This window comes from Agelaius phoeniceus, chromosome 2, assembly GCF_051311805.1.
Source record: "Agelaius phoeniceus isolate bAgePho1 chromosome 2, bAgePho1.hap1, whole genome shotgun sequence".
Lineage (NCBI taxonomy): Eukaryota > Metazoa > Chordata > Aves > Passeriformes > Icteridae > Agelaius > Agelaius phoeniceus.
Window position 1 is genome coordinate 95,299,206 of NC_135266.1, and position 15,189 is coordinate 95,314,394.

At 40.4% G+C, this 15,189-nt stretch overlaps 1 protein-coding gene across 3 annotated transcripts in view; it reads left to right on the plus strand.

Moving 5' to 3' along the window:
* Positions 1–15,189, plus strand: part of ZBTB20 (zinc finger and BTB domain containing 20) — a 473,812-nt gene that overhangs the window by 445,071 nt on the left and 13,552 nt on the right. For all 3 annotated transcript variants that reach the window (XM_077174295.1, XM_054627748.2, XM_077174294.1), the window contains one exon: positions 341–528. The gene's annotated coding sequence lies outside the window, so the exon portion shown is untranslated. The remainder of the gene's footprint in view (positions 1–340; positions 529–15,189) is intronic.

Below are 15,189 nucleotides of genomic sequence, written 5' to 3' on the forward strand. Positions count from 1 at the left end.
GCCTTGGTTAATATTTGTCAAACGGTGCTCTGACTGTCTAAACTACTGGGACGAGTTTCATTTTATATGTCATCAGTAGGGGCAGAATAAGGAGCTTCATGCTTGGCCTATTTGCTGTAATACAGTCTCAGGGCCATTGCATCAGAGTCAAAACAAGGAGCAGCTTGTTTCCAAACAAGAAGTATGGAGGAAAGTCTTCTCTGCCTCCTTCTCTGTAAGGGGAAAGAGAGGCGAGAGGGGGGTGGTGGTGGGGGAAGAAAGTTATCTTTAACAGATTCTAAAAATGCCTTTTCCCAAATATGCAGTCAGTCCCATCAAAGGTCTCTTTGTTTATTTTCAGGAAGAAACCCAAGACAGCTGAAAACCAGAAGGCATCTGAGGAGAATGAGATTACTCAGACGGGTGCATGCAGCGCCAAGCCAGGCCTTCCCTGCCTGAACCTTGAAGCTGTTCCTTCTCTGAGCCCGGCCCTCATCCACTCTCCACATTCACCAACAAACCTGCACGCACACACAGGGTCATCTGATTGTGAGTACACCAATATGCTCCTGGGGTTCCTGAAAACACCTCCTTTACTGTGCACCAGGTTTTCCAGTTGGATGCTCTTCCCATAATGTCATAAAGAGGATCTTCTCAGGGCTTACCTTCTCCCTTCTTTGGGAATTACATCTAAAGCAGAACATTTTTGTGGTAAGGTTGTGATAATGCAATCAGCCAGAAAAAAAGGTGAGAGCGTGTTCTTAGGTCAGGCTGCTGCTTATTGCAAATTAAAAAGGAAAGACCCCTCAAGCATGTCCCTGTCCAACTAGAACTGTTGCTCTGCTCCAGGTAGTCACAAGCTTCTCATTACCCAACCATATCTCCTGACTGGAGGGGTTTCAGTCTGTGCTGAAAACATGGGCCTGGCTCTGCAGCCCAGGACTGTAAAGTTTCCATGAAGAAAGGGGAGCGTTTTGTGGAGAGGATCAGTCTGTGAGAGTCTGGAAAATCTTTGTAGACCTGTGTGGTTGTACCAGCCTTAAGGCCCTTGTTTTGAGGGCATTTACTTTCAGATTACTCAGCATGGGTTAATTGCCCTTTAGAAAATGTTCTTCTCCGTTTTGCCAAAAAATACAAAAAATAAGGGAGGAGATTATTAAAACTGGATTTTGGAAAGTCACCTGACCTTGCCAGCTCTTCAAAACATTGTCATTTCACAGAGGTCCTTGCCTGGAAGTCTCTTGGGCAAGAATGTGCAGGGTATTGTGAATTTCATCACTCACTAGTTTTAGAATTTATAGTTTACCTCTTCTGCAGTGGTTTATAATGTAAATTTACAAGGCGGGGGGGAGAGGAGAAGATGATGACACCAGGTTTCAACAGCTCAGAAGCCAACCAGACTTTGCAAAAGCTTGTAAAAAAAAAAAAAAACAGGGCATGACAATAAAAAATCAGATTAAAAAGTATGTGTATCCTTTTCTTTCTTTAATTTAAAAATCCTGCCTCAGGGCCAAGCTTGGAAGCAGTCGGGTTATAGGGATCATCACTATCAAAATCACTTTAGCTGCAATTCATTCCTGTTGGCTTCTGACTTTATTCATTATGAGCTTCTGCTAGAGATCTTGATTTTAATAGAGCTGGTAAATACTGGGGAGACTTTCCTAAATCTCACCTGGTGATTTGGAGAGAAGAAAGAGCTGTGAAACAATTGAACAGCAGGCAGCATGCAATTTAGTGTATATGAAAACTCTTTTCAAATTGGAGATGTCAGACTCTTTGTTAAAACTGGGGTGCAGTTTTGTCTTGTAATGTTTTCTGAAAACAAAAAGCTTGTGAAAAGATACAAAAAATGAGCAGAACAACAAGAAAAAAATAATCCTTATTTTCAAACAAAGAATCCCTTTATCCCATTCACAAAGATGAAAGAGTTCATTAGTAAATGGGATTTGAAACCTCACACTGATTTTTTTGACAGTACAAATGTAACCCATGAAAGCAACCTTAGGACAGAGGCCAGCAGGGATTGCTGGGAACTTGGAGAATGAGCTCCTGCTTTTGCTTTCTGAGGTGGCCAAGTTCAGGGTGAGGAATATTGGCAGAGGCCAGCAGGGGAAGGTGGAGCCTGCAGCTCTTCATGCTCTACCTGTTCTGTGCACAGTCTTTTAGACTCCTAAGTTTTTAGAAGACACTGTCCCCAAGTCACCTTCCAGATGATGTCAAAGGCCTTTTCCAACCTAAACAATTGTATTCTTCTGTAAATAGGAGTAAACTGCCAGCCCAGGTTAGATGCTCCTTTCACACTGCAAGTGCAGGGGATTTTTTCAGAAAATGGGTTTAATAGCAATTCCAGCATTAACATTGTCCTGTCTTGTGAATTGTTGAAATTTAGTTCCCAAAATATAGCTAGAGTCCTGCAAAGATTCAGGAAATAGTAAGACCTCTGGTGGTATTATCTCTGTTAGCTGAAAGCAATAGAAAATTTCACAATTATTATGGGTTATGACCTTTATCAGGCTGTATTTGTTAGGGGTGGTATGCATATAATTAGTGTTTGGCATGCCTTTGCAAAACAGCAAGAACCCACATGAACTGAAATGAGGAGTGATGAATATAACTGCATATTTACTGTAGCTTTCTACCATGTTTTGTGGTATTCTTTTTTCATATGGCCTCAATCCTTCGATTGCTGGAATATGTTCGTGGATGCAAAAGATTGATTTTTGTGGCACCCAACATTAGAAACGGGTCTCCCTGCAGTTACAAATGCTTTCTCCATATCTCTGATGTGCCCTGTCTTTTGGGTCAATTCTTTCCCCTCACTCTAGAATCTCTTTCTTTGTCCTTCTCTTCCTCTCCCCTCAGAGCTACATTGCCACATCTTTCTTCCTCTCAACTTTTGGACCCATGGTGATGCTTTTCTTCTTCGGGCCAGCGAGACTTTCTGTCCTTCCCTCTACCTTTAGGCAGCACAACATTGTTTTTCTTCCCTTTCCCAGACCATCCTACTGCCTGGGCAGTACCCTCACAGCTGGGCAGATACCTCATTTTGAAAGGGCATTCTTCATTCTGCTGGGAGGTTTTCTAGTGGATGGCAAATAGTACAGAAATAGTATAGAACTAAAGTTAGACTGAAATTTTGGGAGGAATTTTCTCTGAAAACACCAGAAGCACACAGAAAGAGTCAGCATGGTAGGGTGTATCAATTCTTGGAAAAATGCACAGATGTACAGATGTTTTCATAAGGCCTCATTTATGTATCTGGGGGGAAAAAAAGGCTTGGATTTTATGGACCACCTTTCAAATCAGTTTGAAATCTTCACTGACCATTTTGCATGCACAGTCATTCACTAGTGCTTGGCAGAAAACAACACCACATATTTATTATTATGAGAAATGTTCAGAAGCCAATCTACTTTAAAATATCAGGGTGCTTTTGGAATGATTCAGATCAATTTTTTTTTTCCAAGCAAAGGAAATAAAAACTCTGTGATAGCCATCTGCTCCTCAGCTGTAAAAGGCAGAGGTGAAGAAAGCCTTAAGCAATAGTCTGAATGCCAGTCTTACTGATATGAATACTTAGCAAAAAAAAAAAAAAAGAAAAAAAAAAGGAAAAACAAAAACCTTGGATGAAGTCATATGTGATGCATAACATAATTTAAGGTTTCATTCTGTAGCATGTATTCTACATGCTGCTTCTGGTGCCACTTATTCAAAATGAAATTGCATTATTCCTCAGATTTGTCGGACTAGGTCCTAGATTTCTGGGTTTGAGCACTCTTTCCAGCACAGATGAATCCCTGAAGCTAAATCCAGAGCACAGGATGCACTGTGTCCAGTCCCATCTCTTTTTCTTTTGGGAAATGCAATACAGTTGGAGAAACAAGTTAGAGGAAGAGGTGCTTCCTGAGGTAACTATTTTCATGGAGGGCTTAGCAGCCCTCATGATTCAAAACCACCACTAATAATTGAATTAATTTGGAATTAAATGATAAGAGTGAGCTGATAGAACTCCAGCTGAGTTATGCGTCTAGCTACTCAGCTGTCACAAACAGATCTATCTGCTAACCCAGAAGAAAGGTGCTCATGCAAGGACAAGTATAAGTTGTGGAAAGGTTATAAAAAAGCAAAGGAAAGCAATGAGATTTGTTCTGTTCACATTTTTTTCATATATTTCCTTGCTTATGGATAGAGAATGCATAAAGTGCATAATCAGGCTGTAGTTCAAAGGCTGAACAGCCTCAGGTAAAGTTTCTAAAGACTTCAGTGAGAAGAAGGTCATCAGGAGCTGACTGTATTTAAACTGGTTTGGTCTGCATAGGCCACTTATTTCAGGAGCTTTTCAGAAAGCATCTATAACTGTATATATTTTGCAAGCGAGCCAAGAGATAAGATCATTTTGGCAGAAACTTTCACGAGTTCTCAAAGATACAATCAGACAAAAACTTCATTCAGGCTCTGATGTATGCATCTTAACAGATGTGTCCAAACTCAAAGGAATCCCACGGGAACAGTGCAACTGAATCTCTTTGTCTCTATTGATAGTTAAAAGAGTTATTCTTAGACATTGGATGGTCCATCTGTGAAGGAATTTGTTCCAGACAAGACAAAAGCAACATCTTTGCAAAGAGTTTCCATGGGACTGAGAGGCAGGTTGGACAATGACTGAAAAACTTCTGAAGCAGTATTTATGATTTTAGAGAACACAGAATTCTTGCAGAGACCTGAGATTCTGGTAAGGAATGAGCTGAGAAGAAAAGTAAGCCATGAATTTTTTTTTAATCTGTTAAACAATCATTGGCAGGTTGTCGAAATAAGGGAGGACTTTCTAGAGTTATGTTTTAGCAAGGGACAGGGGTGATTTTTTGCATTAAATAGAATGCATTTTATAAACAGTGTCAGTGATAGACCACATCTGAGCTCTTTGTCCCTACATGCTCAAGTACCATGGCTGACTTGGTCCAATTCCAGAATTTTTCAGCTCTCACAGGACAGGAACTTTGAAGCAGAGTATTTGCTTTTTTCCCTTCTAAGTTTTGTAACTTCTTAGCCTTCCAGCATGACAGGGAAAGACAGAGTGGGAACCTCACAAGATTCCTGAACTCCACAGAGCATTGGGAGTGAATATGGAAATTCTGGGGGGTTGTTTTCTTGAGCAGCTAGAGGGACCCACCATTCCCTTCCCATGAATCTGCCAGTTCAATTTGCTTGGGGCTAGTGTAGAGGCTGAGTAGATCTGAAGATGGTTTGGCCTCATCTTTGCCTTTTAGGTTTCCTGTGTTTCTCTTAGAGGTTCTGTGGCAGGAAGGGAATGGTTACATGCCCTGATGGTCTTTTTCTTCTCCGTGGAAATTTGTTGCTGTGATTCCCTAGGAGCTGCTCTGGAGCTTTCAAATAGTCGTCACTCTCAGTGAAGACAAGAGGCCCCCTGATTCTACCAGCTTCCTTGTTTAGAGAGTCAGGCAGTATGAAATAGTCATTTCAGCTGTATTTTTGCTAATCTATGTAATGCATATCTTAGCTAATGCTGAATATTTTTAGGTTGTTTTTGGTGACCTAAGAAATTTTGTATGTTTAGATATCTATTTTAGATGATATAATAATAATGATAGAGGCTTTTTCTGTAGAAAGCTAAACTGAAAGCAAGGATATACATAGTTTTCAAATACTGATGTTACAACACTAATTATACTTTCATCTTGCGCAACATTTGAAATATTGTTTGGTAACTGCTTCTCTTTTTAGTAGTTGTAAGTGATTTCTATGTCCCGTGCACTTGTATTTTTGTTTGTAAAATTATCAAAGAAGTATGAGTCAGGAATTACTTGTGTTTTCATAGAAGCAGATATGTGTTGCTTGAATTGTGTAGAGACAAAAGTAGGTACAAGTACAGGTATGCAAAACTATAAGCTGCGTTCACCCTGCCTTTTGTAAAAGCCATCATAATACATTGAAGAACTGGCAGTGAAAAATGTGCAAATGGTAGGAACTGGTCTCTATATTCTAATCGGTGCACTAAGTGAGTTTTGTCAGGTTGGTCTCTCGGGCTTTTTGTCTCTTGAGAAATGACTAATAGCATATGGTACTTCGATTACAAAGTCAGTGAGTATGTTTTCAGAAGCAACTGTGGAGCCCAACTTTAACTGATGCATAAATCACTTATATTTGTAACACATAGATGCCTTTGAAAATTTGTCTAATTAGCCTAAATGTTGGTTCTGTTATTTGATGCCCCTGTAATACTGGGTTGGTCTTAGGTTGTGGTGTTTGGTGCTTTTTTTTACTGCTCTCTATTTAAAGAACTGTCAGTGATAACATGCATAGTCTTGGCTTTGGTTTAAAACTGCCATGCATGCTCCTAACTCCCATGATTTCAGGGTACATCTTGAAGACATTTCTACAGTGTATCTATCCTTTCTAAGTACCAGGGAAAAGGATAAGACTTACTGCTCTTTACAGGTCCATAGCTTCCATTCTTGAGGTGACTGAGTTGGTAATGCAGTAGTGTTTCTCTTTGTAAGTCATGCTGCAGCCAGTGAGAGACACACTCTCACTGTCCATTAAGATGTCTGCAGTCTGCTTCTGAGTTTACTTTGTTGTGTCTTCAGAGTCAGCCCCCTCCAAGATTTTAATTACTGTTCTTTATGTTCATAGTCTTCAGTAAATCCTTCTTCTGTATGTATTTCAGCTGTTTCACTCATGAAGTGAGGGACTGATGGATACGTACAAGTATCTATCACCGTTCAATGTATCAAGATGTTCTAGTACTTTTTTTTAACATTTAGGATTTTGTTTGTGTGGTTTTATGTGTGGGATTTGTGTTTGGTTCAGTTTGGGGGTTTTTTTTTTAAGTCTCCAGAGCAGTGCTTTCCTCTTCTCCCCTTGAGCTGGCTTACCTTCTTCCATCGTACTCCATCCTGAAAATGAACCAATAATGTAAATTCTACAGTAGAGTTCCTGTGATGTCCTAGCTTACCTTTACTGCTTTCATAGACAGTAGTCTTGTTAACAGACTGACACTACTACTTGCCTACCTGATCTCTCAATCCACATAGTCTGCCACACTTCATAGGTACCAGTCATTGTTCTGTTAACTTTCTCTGTCTGATATGTTTAAATAATGTTTTATTACAGTATTTCTCTTTATGCTTTTAGTGAGTTTTTCTTTAAATTTCTTCTTCACCCTACCTAATCTTTGTTTTACATCTAGTCTGCTACAGTTTATGCTCAGTTCTATTAATGTCACTTGGGCATGATTTCCATGTTTGGAAGAAAAAAATTTCAGCTTTAATGAACTCTTATACCTTGTTATTTAACCATTGTAGCATTTTCTACTTCCTCATTTTTCTTTTGTTGTCCTTGGATATGCATATAAACTCTATTAAAGTGTTATTAAGGCCACCTCCCTGCTGTTCTTAGGGATTTTACATCCTTATCTTTTCCTTTCAGACCCTTTCTGACTAACTTCCTCTTCTTTTTTTCCTTTCAATAGTTGTTCTTCTTGAAGTTGCACATACCAAAACTGTCACTCTGAGATCTGCTTGAAGCATGTCAAACATAATCATGCCAATCATTGTTATTTCATGTCTTAACCATATATGCTACTGCTGTCATCTCCTCTATCTTAGTTGGGTGAGAAGACTAAACCAAACGTGCCATTTCCCTAATATGGTCTTCAGAGGAATATTTCAGTGTTTGACAGGTGATTCTTGCTTGAAGGAAACTAAAGCAGCTGCATCTCCATCTCCTTTTGTCCTAGTGTGGGTTGTTAAAATGCTGCGCAGCTCAGTGCTTGCATCTCTCGCAGTTAGTTCCTTCTGTGCTGTAGGGAGACACCTTCCATGCACTGAGAAACATTGACTGGTGTCGTAGTGGCCTGGTTTGTTGCAGCTACACAACTCCAAAGTTACAGGTGTAAAAACATACTTGGTCACCTCCTGCTCCTTTTCACCACTATGAGCTGTTTAGCATTGGAGCTTTTTGCTCTTTTCCTCTAAGCTTCCATAGTCACTTTCTCCTCCTTTGTTTACCTGTGGTAGAGTAGCCATGTAATCTTTGTGCTATGATCCTCCTCAGTAACTTTAGAACAAGGTATGGCCAAACCAGTATTCAAATTAGAGAAAACCAAAACAATTCTTGCATTGTTCTCCACTGAATGACTGAACAAAGGGAGCTCTTTAATTTGAATCTTTTTTTGAACTGAAGCCTTAACATGGTAGTGGGAGAGAACCTGAAATATAAAACCAAGGATTTATAAACCTACTTATGTTTATAAAGAGTGCTAGGAGGTGTTGCGGAGTAAAATCATGTTCACAAGAAGTGTGGTGTTTGATCTACTCCATGGCTGAGAGTCAGTTGAAAGCCATCAGAATGTCACTGAACTTCATTTGCATCAGGCTGTTTGTCTGGCATCCCGGCACATGGAGACCACAGCAGCAGGTTCTGGCTGGCACTGTGCATTTGAATTCCCAAGGACACCAAGTGCTGTTCTTTCTAGAGGGGATGCCATTGTGCCACCCATTCATATTTTCTGTGGCTGTTTTCATTGTCCATGGAGTCATTCTCGAGGCTAAAATAACATGAGATCCAGTCTTATGTATCTCCCACTCAGGAAATAGTGTACAATGAGAATTGAAGAATCTGTCAGCACAAATACCTCCTTGAGGAATTAACTGCACCTATGAAAAAGAGATAAACAAATCCTAGAACCCCTACTCATCCCAGCTTTGTTGTGTTGAACACTGAAAGGATCTCTGCCTGGCTGGATGTGCAGTATATACTCTGTATCCATCTGTGACATGTGGTGAAATGCTTCTTCTTGAAAGCCCACGAGAGGGAAGTAGTCTAAATTACGAGTAATCTCACAGCAGCTATTTTTAAGTTCTTAACCAGGGAAAATGTAAGTGTAGCAATATTGTGCATCTATTAAAAATCTTGAAAGGCTCTTTATAACTAGATGATAGGAGTGATAACATGTAATTTATTGATGTTACACAGATAGAGGAAGAAACCCACAAAGTAGCAATTTTTGTGTGAAAAAGGGTATGATAGAGGAAATAAAAACAGAGAAAGGGACTTCTCATAGTTTCATGCCTGTTTGGGCAACTATGTCAATTTTAACAAAAATACCTTGTGCTTTGATCCTATGCTACATTTCAAAACAGGGCATATTCCGTGTATTCAAAAGTAAAACTCCCAGATGCCATCTCTAGTAGTTTTGGATGAGTAGAGGGCAGAATGTGCCTAAGGCAGACCTGAGAAATAACTCCCATGCACTGCATTAGTATCACCTGTTGGTGTCTGAATGCTTGGATATACATGTAATTCCAGGGCCTTTTCCCCAGGGAATGGGGGGATGCATTGGAACTGACAATGTGCATTTAATACTAGAGTTCCCTCTGATGGTATCAAGCCATCCAGAAATGTTGCTTATTGCCTTGATTTATTTGTTTAAAGTGTTTTGCCATACATTTCTGTTCCTGTCAAAGCTAAGTAGGGGGTTTTGGAAATAAGTGTGGTCCCAGAGATTGCAGAGGTCTCACTGAGGACAGAAACATTTCCTGTGGCCTTCAGTATTGTAGACATGAGTGTGTTCTGTTTCCCACTGATATTTAAATCTGAATTATAGAGAGGCCTGACCACTCATCCCATAAACTCAAAATAAAGAAACCACAGTCCAAAACATTATGAATATGTGTCTCACGATATTTCCAAGCTGAAATATTCACCCAGTTGTACTAGTTAAAAAGCACCCAATTGTACTAGTTAACAATTTCCCTTTCACTAGTACATAAAAAAGACAAATGGAAAAAATAACCAAATAAGATCTAGCATTTTCATGTGATAGCTTTCCTCTACTCAGGGCTGAGACAGAGGCACTGGACAAGATAAGAATCTTTTTCAGCCCTGAGGACTGGCATTTACAATTTTTCATCCATCCCTTGTTTCTCCCATCAGCCATAGTTCTGGGACCAGAACAAAATCTCTTTCCAGAGAAATGCCTTTCAGTGTATCATGGAGGAAATAAGCAGTGCTCTTCCACAAAACTCAACCATAACTGCACCCTCTCCCTAACAGACTGCTACAAACACTCCCTGTACAGGATTCCAGCTTGAATGGAAACCTTCTAAAGAGGTAATTATCTTAAGAGATTTTACTCTATATTTTCCTTTTAACCAAAGCCTACAAGCTCTCAGGCTTACTGCATTTAACCACACTCAGGTTGATAAGCTTCTTCTCCTGGTCTTTCTGCCTGGAGGAACACCTAACACTGCTGGGCAAACATGAAGGAGTTCATGGAATAGCAGGTGTCTCTTTTGAAGGCAAGTTTTAATATATTTGCACCTATTAGCCTTTTAATTCATTTTATCTCTGGACACAGCTCCCACCTCCAACCCCAGCCTCTTCTCCTCCCTAAACAAGGTTTCTGAGAGAGGATAAAAGTTTTACAGTCTCCCACAGCAAGACAATCAAAAGCAATCCTTATCCACTTTCCTTATGGGGATTCAGTCTGAAATACACTATTAGGATTTAAACAGAAGTCTGTAAAGCAGGTGGAGGTATTCTTAAGGACTAGAGTAATCTTTTAATCAGGACCATGGAATAGCAAAACAAATCACCTTATTTATCTATGTTTTCCAAAGAGTTATTTTTTCCAAGAAGCATCCCCCAAATCTTTTTTTGAGTAGGGAGTGCTCACACCAGCATTTCTGGCCCATCTCCCCCTGTCCCTACTCAGTGACTCTCTTGCTGTGGATCCACCAGTGAAACATGCACTCCAAGTAACAGCACCTGGCACTGGGAAGGAAAACGAGCAATAGATGCACCTAGATTTTTAAAGAGCCAAGCTGCCTCACACTTATAGCCAGTTAAAACAGTTGGACCATGCTGGGGCTTGGCAGGATCATGCATGAGCTCTCTGGGAACAAGAGAGTGTAGATGAAACAGATTTCATGTAGAACATGAAAATGTTCCCTACTGAAGAAGGGATGAGCACAGCATAATTTTTCTTCCTAGGAAATGGTGCCATCATGTGGAGACATTGTTTTCTCTGTTTCTTGTTTTAAGAGGGCAGTTGTGAGGTTTTCTCCCTCTACATTTTAAAGAAGTGCATTAAAATGCTATTTGGCAAACTTATATTTTACTAGCACGAATAGATTACAACTGATTGGGGCACAGGAATTAACACCCTTGAAGTGATATGGCCACATTCTGTTGAAATCCCTGTTAATGCAGCTGTGAGGACCGCTCCAGGACTTCTGCTGGTAATGTTATACATGTTGCTTGGAGGTGGTGTAGATACCCACAGAAGTATCCCCCATCGATGTAGTTAATTTCTGTGCTATGGAGATACAGTGGCATGGCTGTAGATAATCTTCAGACAAGGTCTGAGAGAGGAACTGAGATAATGAGAGTGTGTGTATACGTGTGCCACTGTTTAGTGTGGAGGTATATTTGACTGGACCCCAAATATGTGCCTGGGAATAAAAAATGGCTTTTGCCTATGCACTCTTCAAAGTGTCTTTGGAATTTGTAAAATAGCAAATATAAAAATTGGATTAAAAGTGGGAAAGTGAATATCTTGGCTCAAAATGTAATACTTCCCTATCTTAAAAATAGCTGAACATGCTGTAACACTGGCTTTGGTCACTGCACTGCTATAAACTGGAGCCAGTTTTTACCTGGTGTTTTACAATTTTAAGTAGGATGCTGACCATAAAAAGGAATGGAAGAATTAAGGCACTAGAGTACTTGGGGAAGAAAACTAGGTTTTTTGTAAGCCTGGAGAATAAAATTTGAAGAAACTTCAATTATTTCTTGATATTTCTGTAATATTCTTTACCCAAGGATGCAAAACAATTCCTTGAGGCAGGCAGTCCTGCAGGATTGGATGCACAGTACTGTCCCTGTTCTAGGTGTGGAGCAAACTGAGGGACCGGCATTCCCACCTGTGGTTTCAGAGCAAACAGGATTAGTGCCAATGGACACCTCCTGAGGTGTGTCAGGCAAAGCACAGGAAGGTGACTCTCTGCTGTCCCACCCAGGCCTGGAGGCTGAAATAGAGGCTTTTGTGCTTGACATTAGGAATTTATATCCACTGGGTATAGAAGCCAATTTATGTACAGAACACCCATGGTTTAGTCTTCAGTTTTATGTTAAATGGATATCTCATCATTCAGTAAATGCTAAAAAGGACAGGGCAATTAACTAAATAAAACATCTTAGGAGTGTGCTGAGCATTTTCTAGTCTGCAGAAAAAGTCTCCTGAAAAAAAGTTTAGGCAAACTCTTATTTGCCATCTCCTTGGTGTGTTTTGTCTTTGGAGAATAAGGTTGTGTTTGTGTGTGCACACATTTCTGTCTTGCAAACAAATGCAGTTACTAGCTACAAAATTTAGAGAAGTTTGACAGCTTTCAGAACGCAGTGATTTTTTTCTTCCATAGAGTGTATTACTGACACATTAATAGATGTTGTGCTGGTAAAAATACAGTACTTCTTGTTAAATGTAGACTGCTACATATTTTGATTCTAACAACAATCTGCTAGGGTTAGGGCAATTTGTGTAGTGTCATCTGGTGTTTGTTTTGGATAGATATTATAGAAGGAGATACTGATTTTCAAGATGTTCAAGCAGATGATTGGGTGAAAACTCCAGCAAACCTTTAAAGCAACAGAAAGCAAGGGCTACTCCTGGTCAGATCTCCTGCTGAGGATACAAATGTTCTTCTGTGTTCCTGAAACTCCATAGAAGTTTTTCCTCTTGCAGGCCCCTGTTTAGAATGAGGCCAAATATTCAGGAGAATCAGCCTGAGCAGGCGTGGCTGAATTGCTCTCTCCCCATCTTTGAGATGCACTGAGAAGTCATACATTGCCAGGTTTTCAGCATTTGAATTCTGGTCACTTCCTTGAGTGGAAGAAATGCTACTCCACTAAATTGGTCTCAGAGAATTGGAAGCTGATGCAGGACTAATGTGGTGTATGGAAACAGTAGATAGGAATTTTTGCTCTGTTAATCCAGTTTTATAGTAACTAACTTGATAACAGAAAATAAAGCTTTATCAATTGGGATAAATCAGGTCATTGAAGCTGACAACAACCCACAGTCATTGCGGTACAAAGTTTGGAGTACGAGGCACTAATGTATGGAAATGAGAACTTCCTATAGAAATTGTGGGGCAATAGTAGCTTTCACATTGTGATGGACATGCTGTATTTGGAGTGAACTGTTGTGTTTATGAAATAGTTGAGATCTTCATTCCAACATAAGGATTCTTTACATACATCTTTCTTAAGGAAGATCTGTTTTTATAACAGGGCTTTGTTTGCTTGGCATTATTTATTCTGTAAGGTCTTTAAAGAGTATCTAGACAATGATATATAGACAACTCTTTCATTCACCTCCTTCAGCTAGAATACCTAATCTGTGTTTGGGCTGCAATTTAACTGAAAGAAGATGGAAGAAGATAAGGAAGAGAATACCTATAACCAATGAGGATGATTTGGAGACCTGAGTTCATATTTTCTAGAAAAGACAGGTCTAAAGAAGAAAAGTGAGGCACCTTCTGGTATATAAGGGAGTGCTGTAAAGAGGAAAATGGTCAGTAGCTCTCCCTATGAGATGTGTTAGGGGAAGAGGTTGAGTGATCAGTTTCAAATTTAAATACTAAGAAATCTCTCTTGCTAGAAAGATAATAGACTGTCTGTCTGGGGAGGGAGTGGAAATCCACAGTGTTGTTTTTGCAAACATGGTAGACAAATTTCTGAAGAAGTAGTGTAGGTAAATTATTCCCACAATAGGAAAAATAGTAGACTAGATGACTGTCTGAAGAATGTAATGTGTCCATTTGATACAAATAGGAGGCCATCCAACAGTTGGTGTGGAAACCAAGGATTAAAGATTTCCAAAACCACACATGGTAGAGGAAGAGAGTAAGGACTAGATGATACTGCTTGTCTCCAGCAGCAGGAGGTTATTAGGTTTGTTGTGCTCCCAGGAACTAGTGGCTGGATTACTGATGCACAGAAAAGCAGTTCCAGAAGTAGGAAGGCCACCTACCAAGCCTAACTTCCACATCTTTGTCCTAGCTCAGGGTGTTCTCCCAACTAGGGAAACACTTGTCATTTTGATAATAAAAACATAAAGAAACCATATTCTGTACGAGATACAATGTCTCCAACTTTTCCACCATCTCTCAAGTGTGCGTTCTTCTCAATGCAAGGCTTGCGGAGGTTGTCAGAAAGAGAAACTAGGCAAAAATACCAAGCTAGTTGATCTTGTCTAAGTGAGACATCAGTGAGATGTTTGCCGGACAATTCTCTAAATTCTCCTGCGGAAGATTGAGGCAAAAACTAAATCCATATCTGTCTCAGCAAGCCCACCAGTTCTCAAGGATATAGAACAATTATTCTCTATTCCCCATAAGTATGAAAGCAAGATACAGTATTGGAATAATTACCAATCTAGCCGGACGGGATGTGCCTGAGCTTGTCTGGCCTTTGCTGCTTGACCAAAAGGCGGCAGCTGTGGTGTTTTCACCTCAGAGACACCTTTGGCTAGCTGGATGTTGCAGCTGGGCACACGGAGACAACTCCAGACATGCAGGAGCTCAGGTTTATCTTGGTGGAGAAGCTTTAAGGTGATGGTGAAGGAGGAGTCAGTTTTGATGGAGGGTTTTCAATCCAGAGCTTTATTCCTGGCCCACAGACCTCTGAACCCAGCAACAGCTCCAACAGAACTCTCCAAACCGCATGTTTGCTCGCCCTTTTACCCGGGGGAGAGGGGGAGGGAAGGAACACAGGGGACCACCAACCAGGTACAGCAGGGGGGAGTCTCAAGTGACAAATGACACCTGGATGGCCCAATGTCCTCCAGGGGTGGAGGGCATCTTTTGAATTCTGCCAATCACTGACGCCCTTCTGGAATGCCAGAATTGACAGGCAGTGCTCAGCGGGGGGGCAAGTGAGTGGGGGAGGGAGAGGTGGCTGACACACCTGGGGAAGAAATTTTCAGGGAGAAACCCAGGGTATCTGAGGCAAACCATGACATCATACCGCAACAATACAGCATTTGGGTTTCACTCTGCTAGTCATTCCTGTGAATGAGCACATAGTAAGTTTCCAAAAAAAGCTTGGATTCCAGCATCCTAGGCAGTTTTGCTTCAGGTGAATGCTGTGCTGAGTTGCTGTAAATGTGATGGGTTCATCACTACTGTG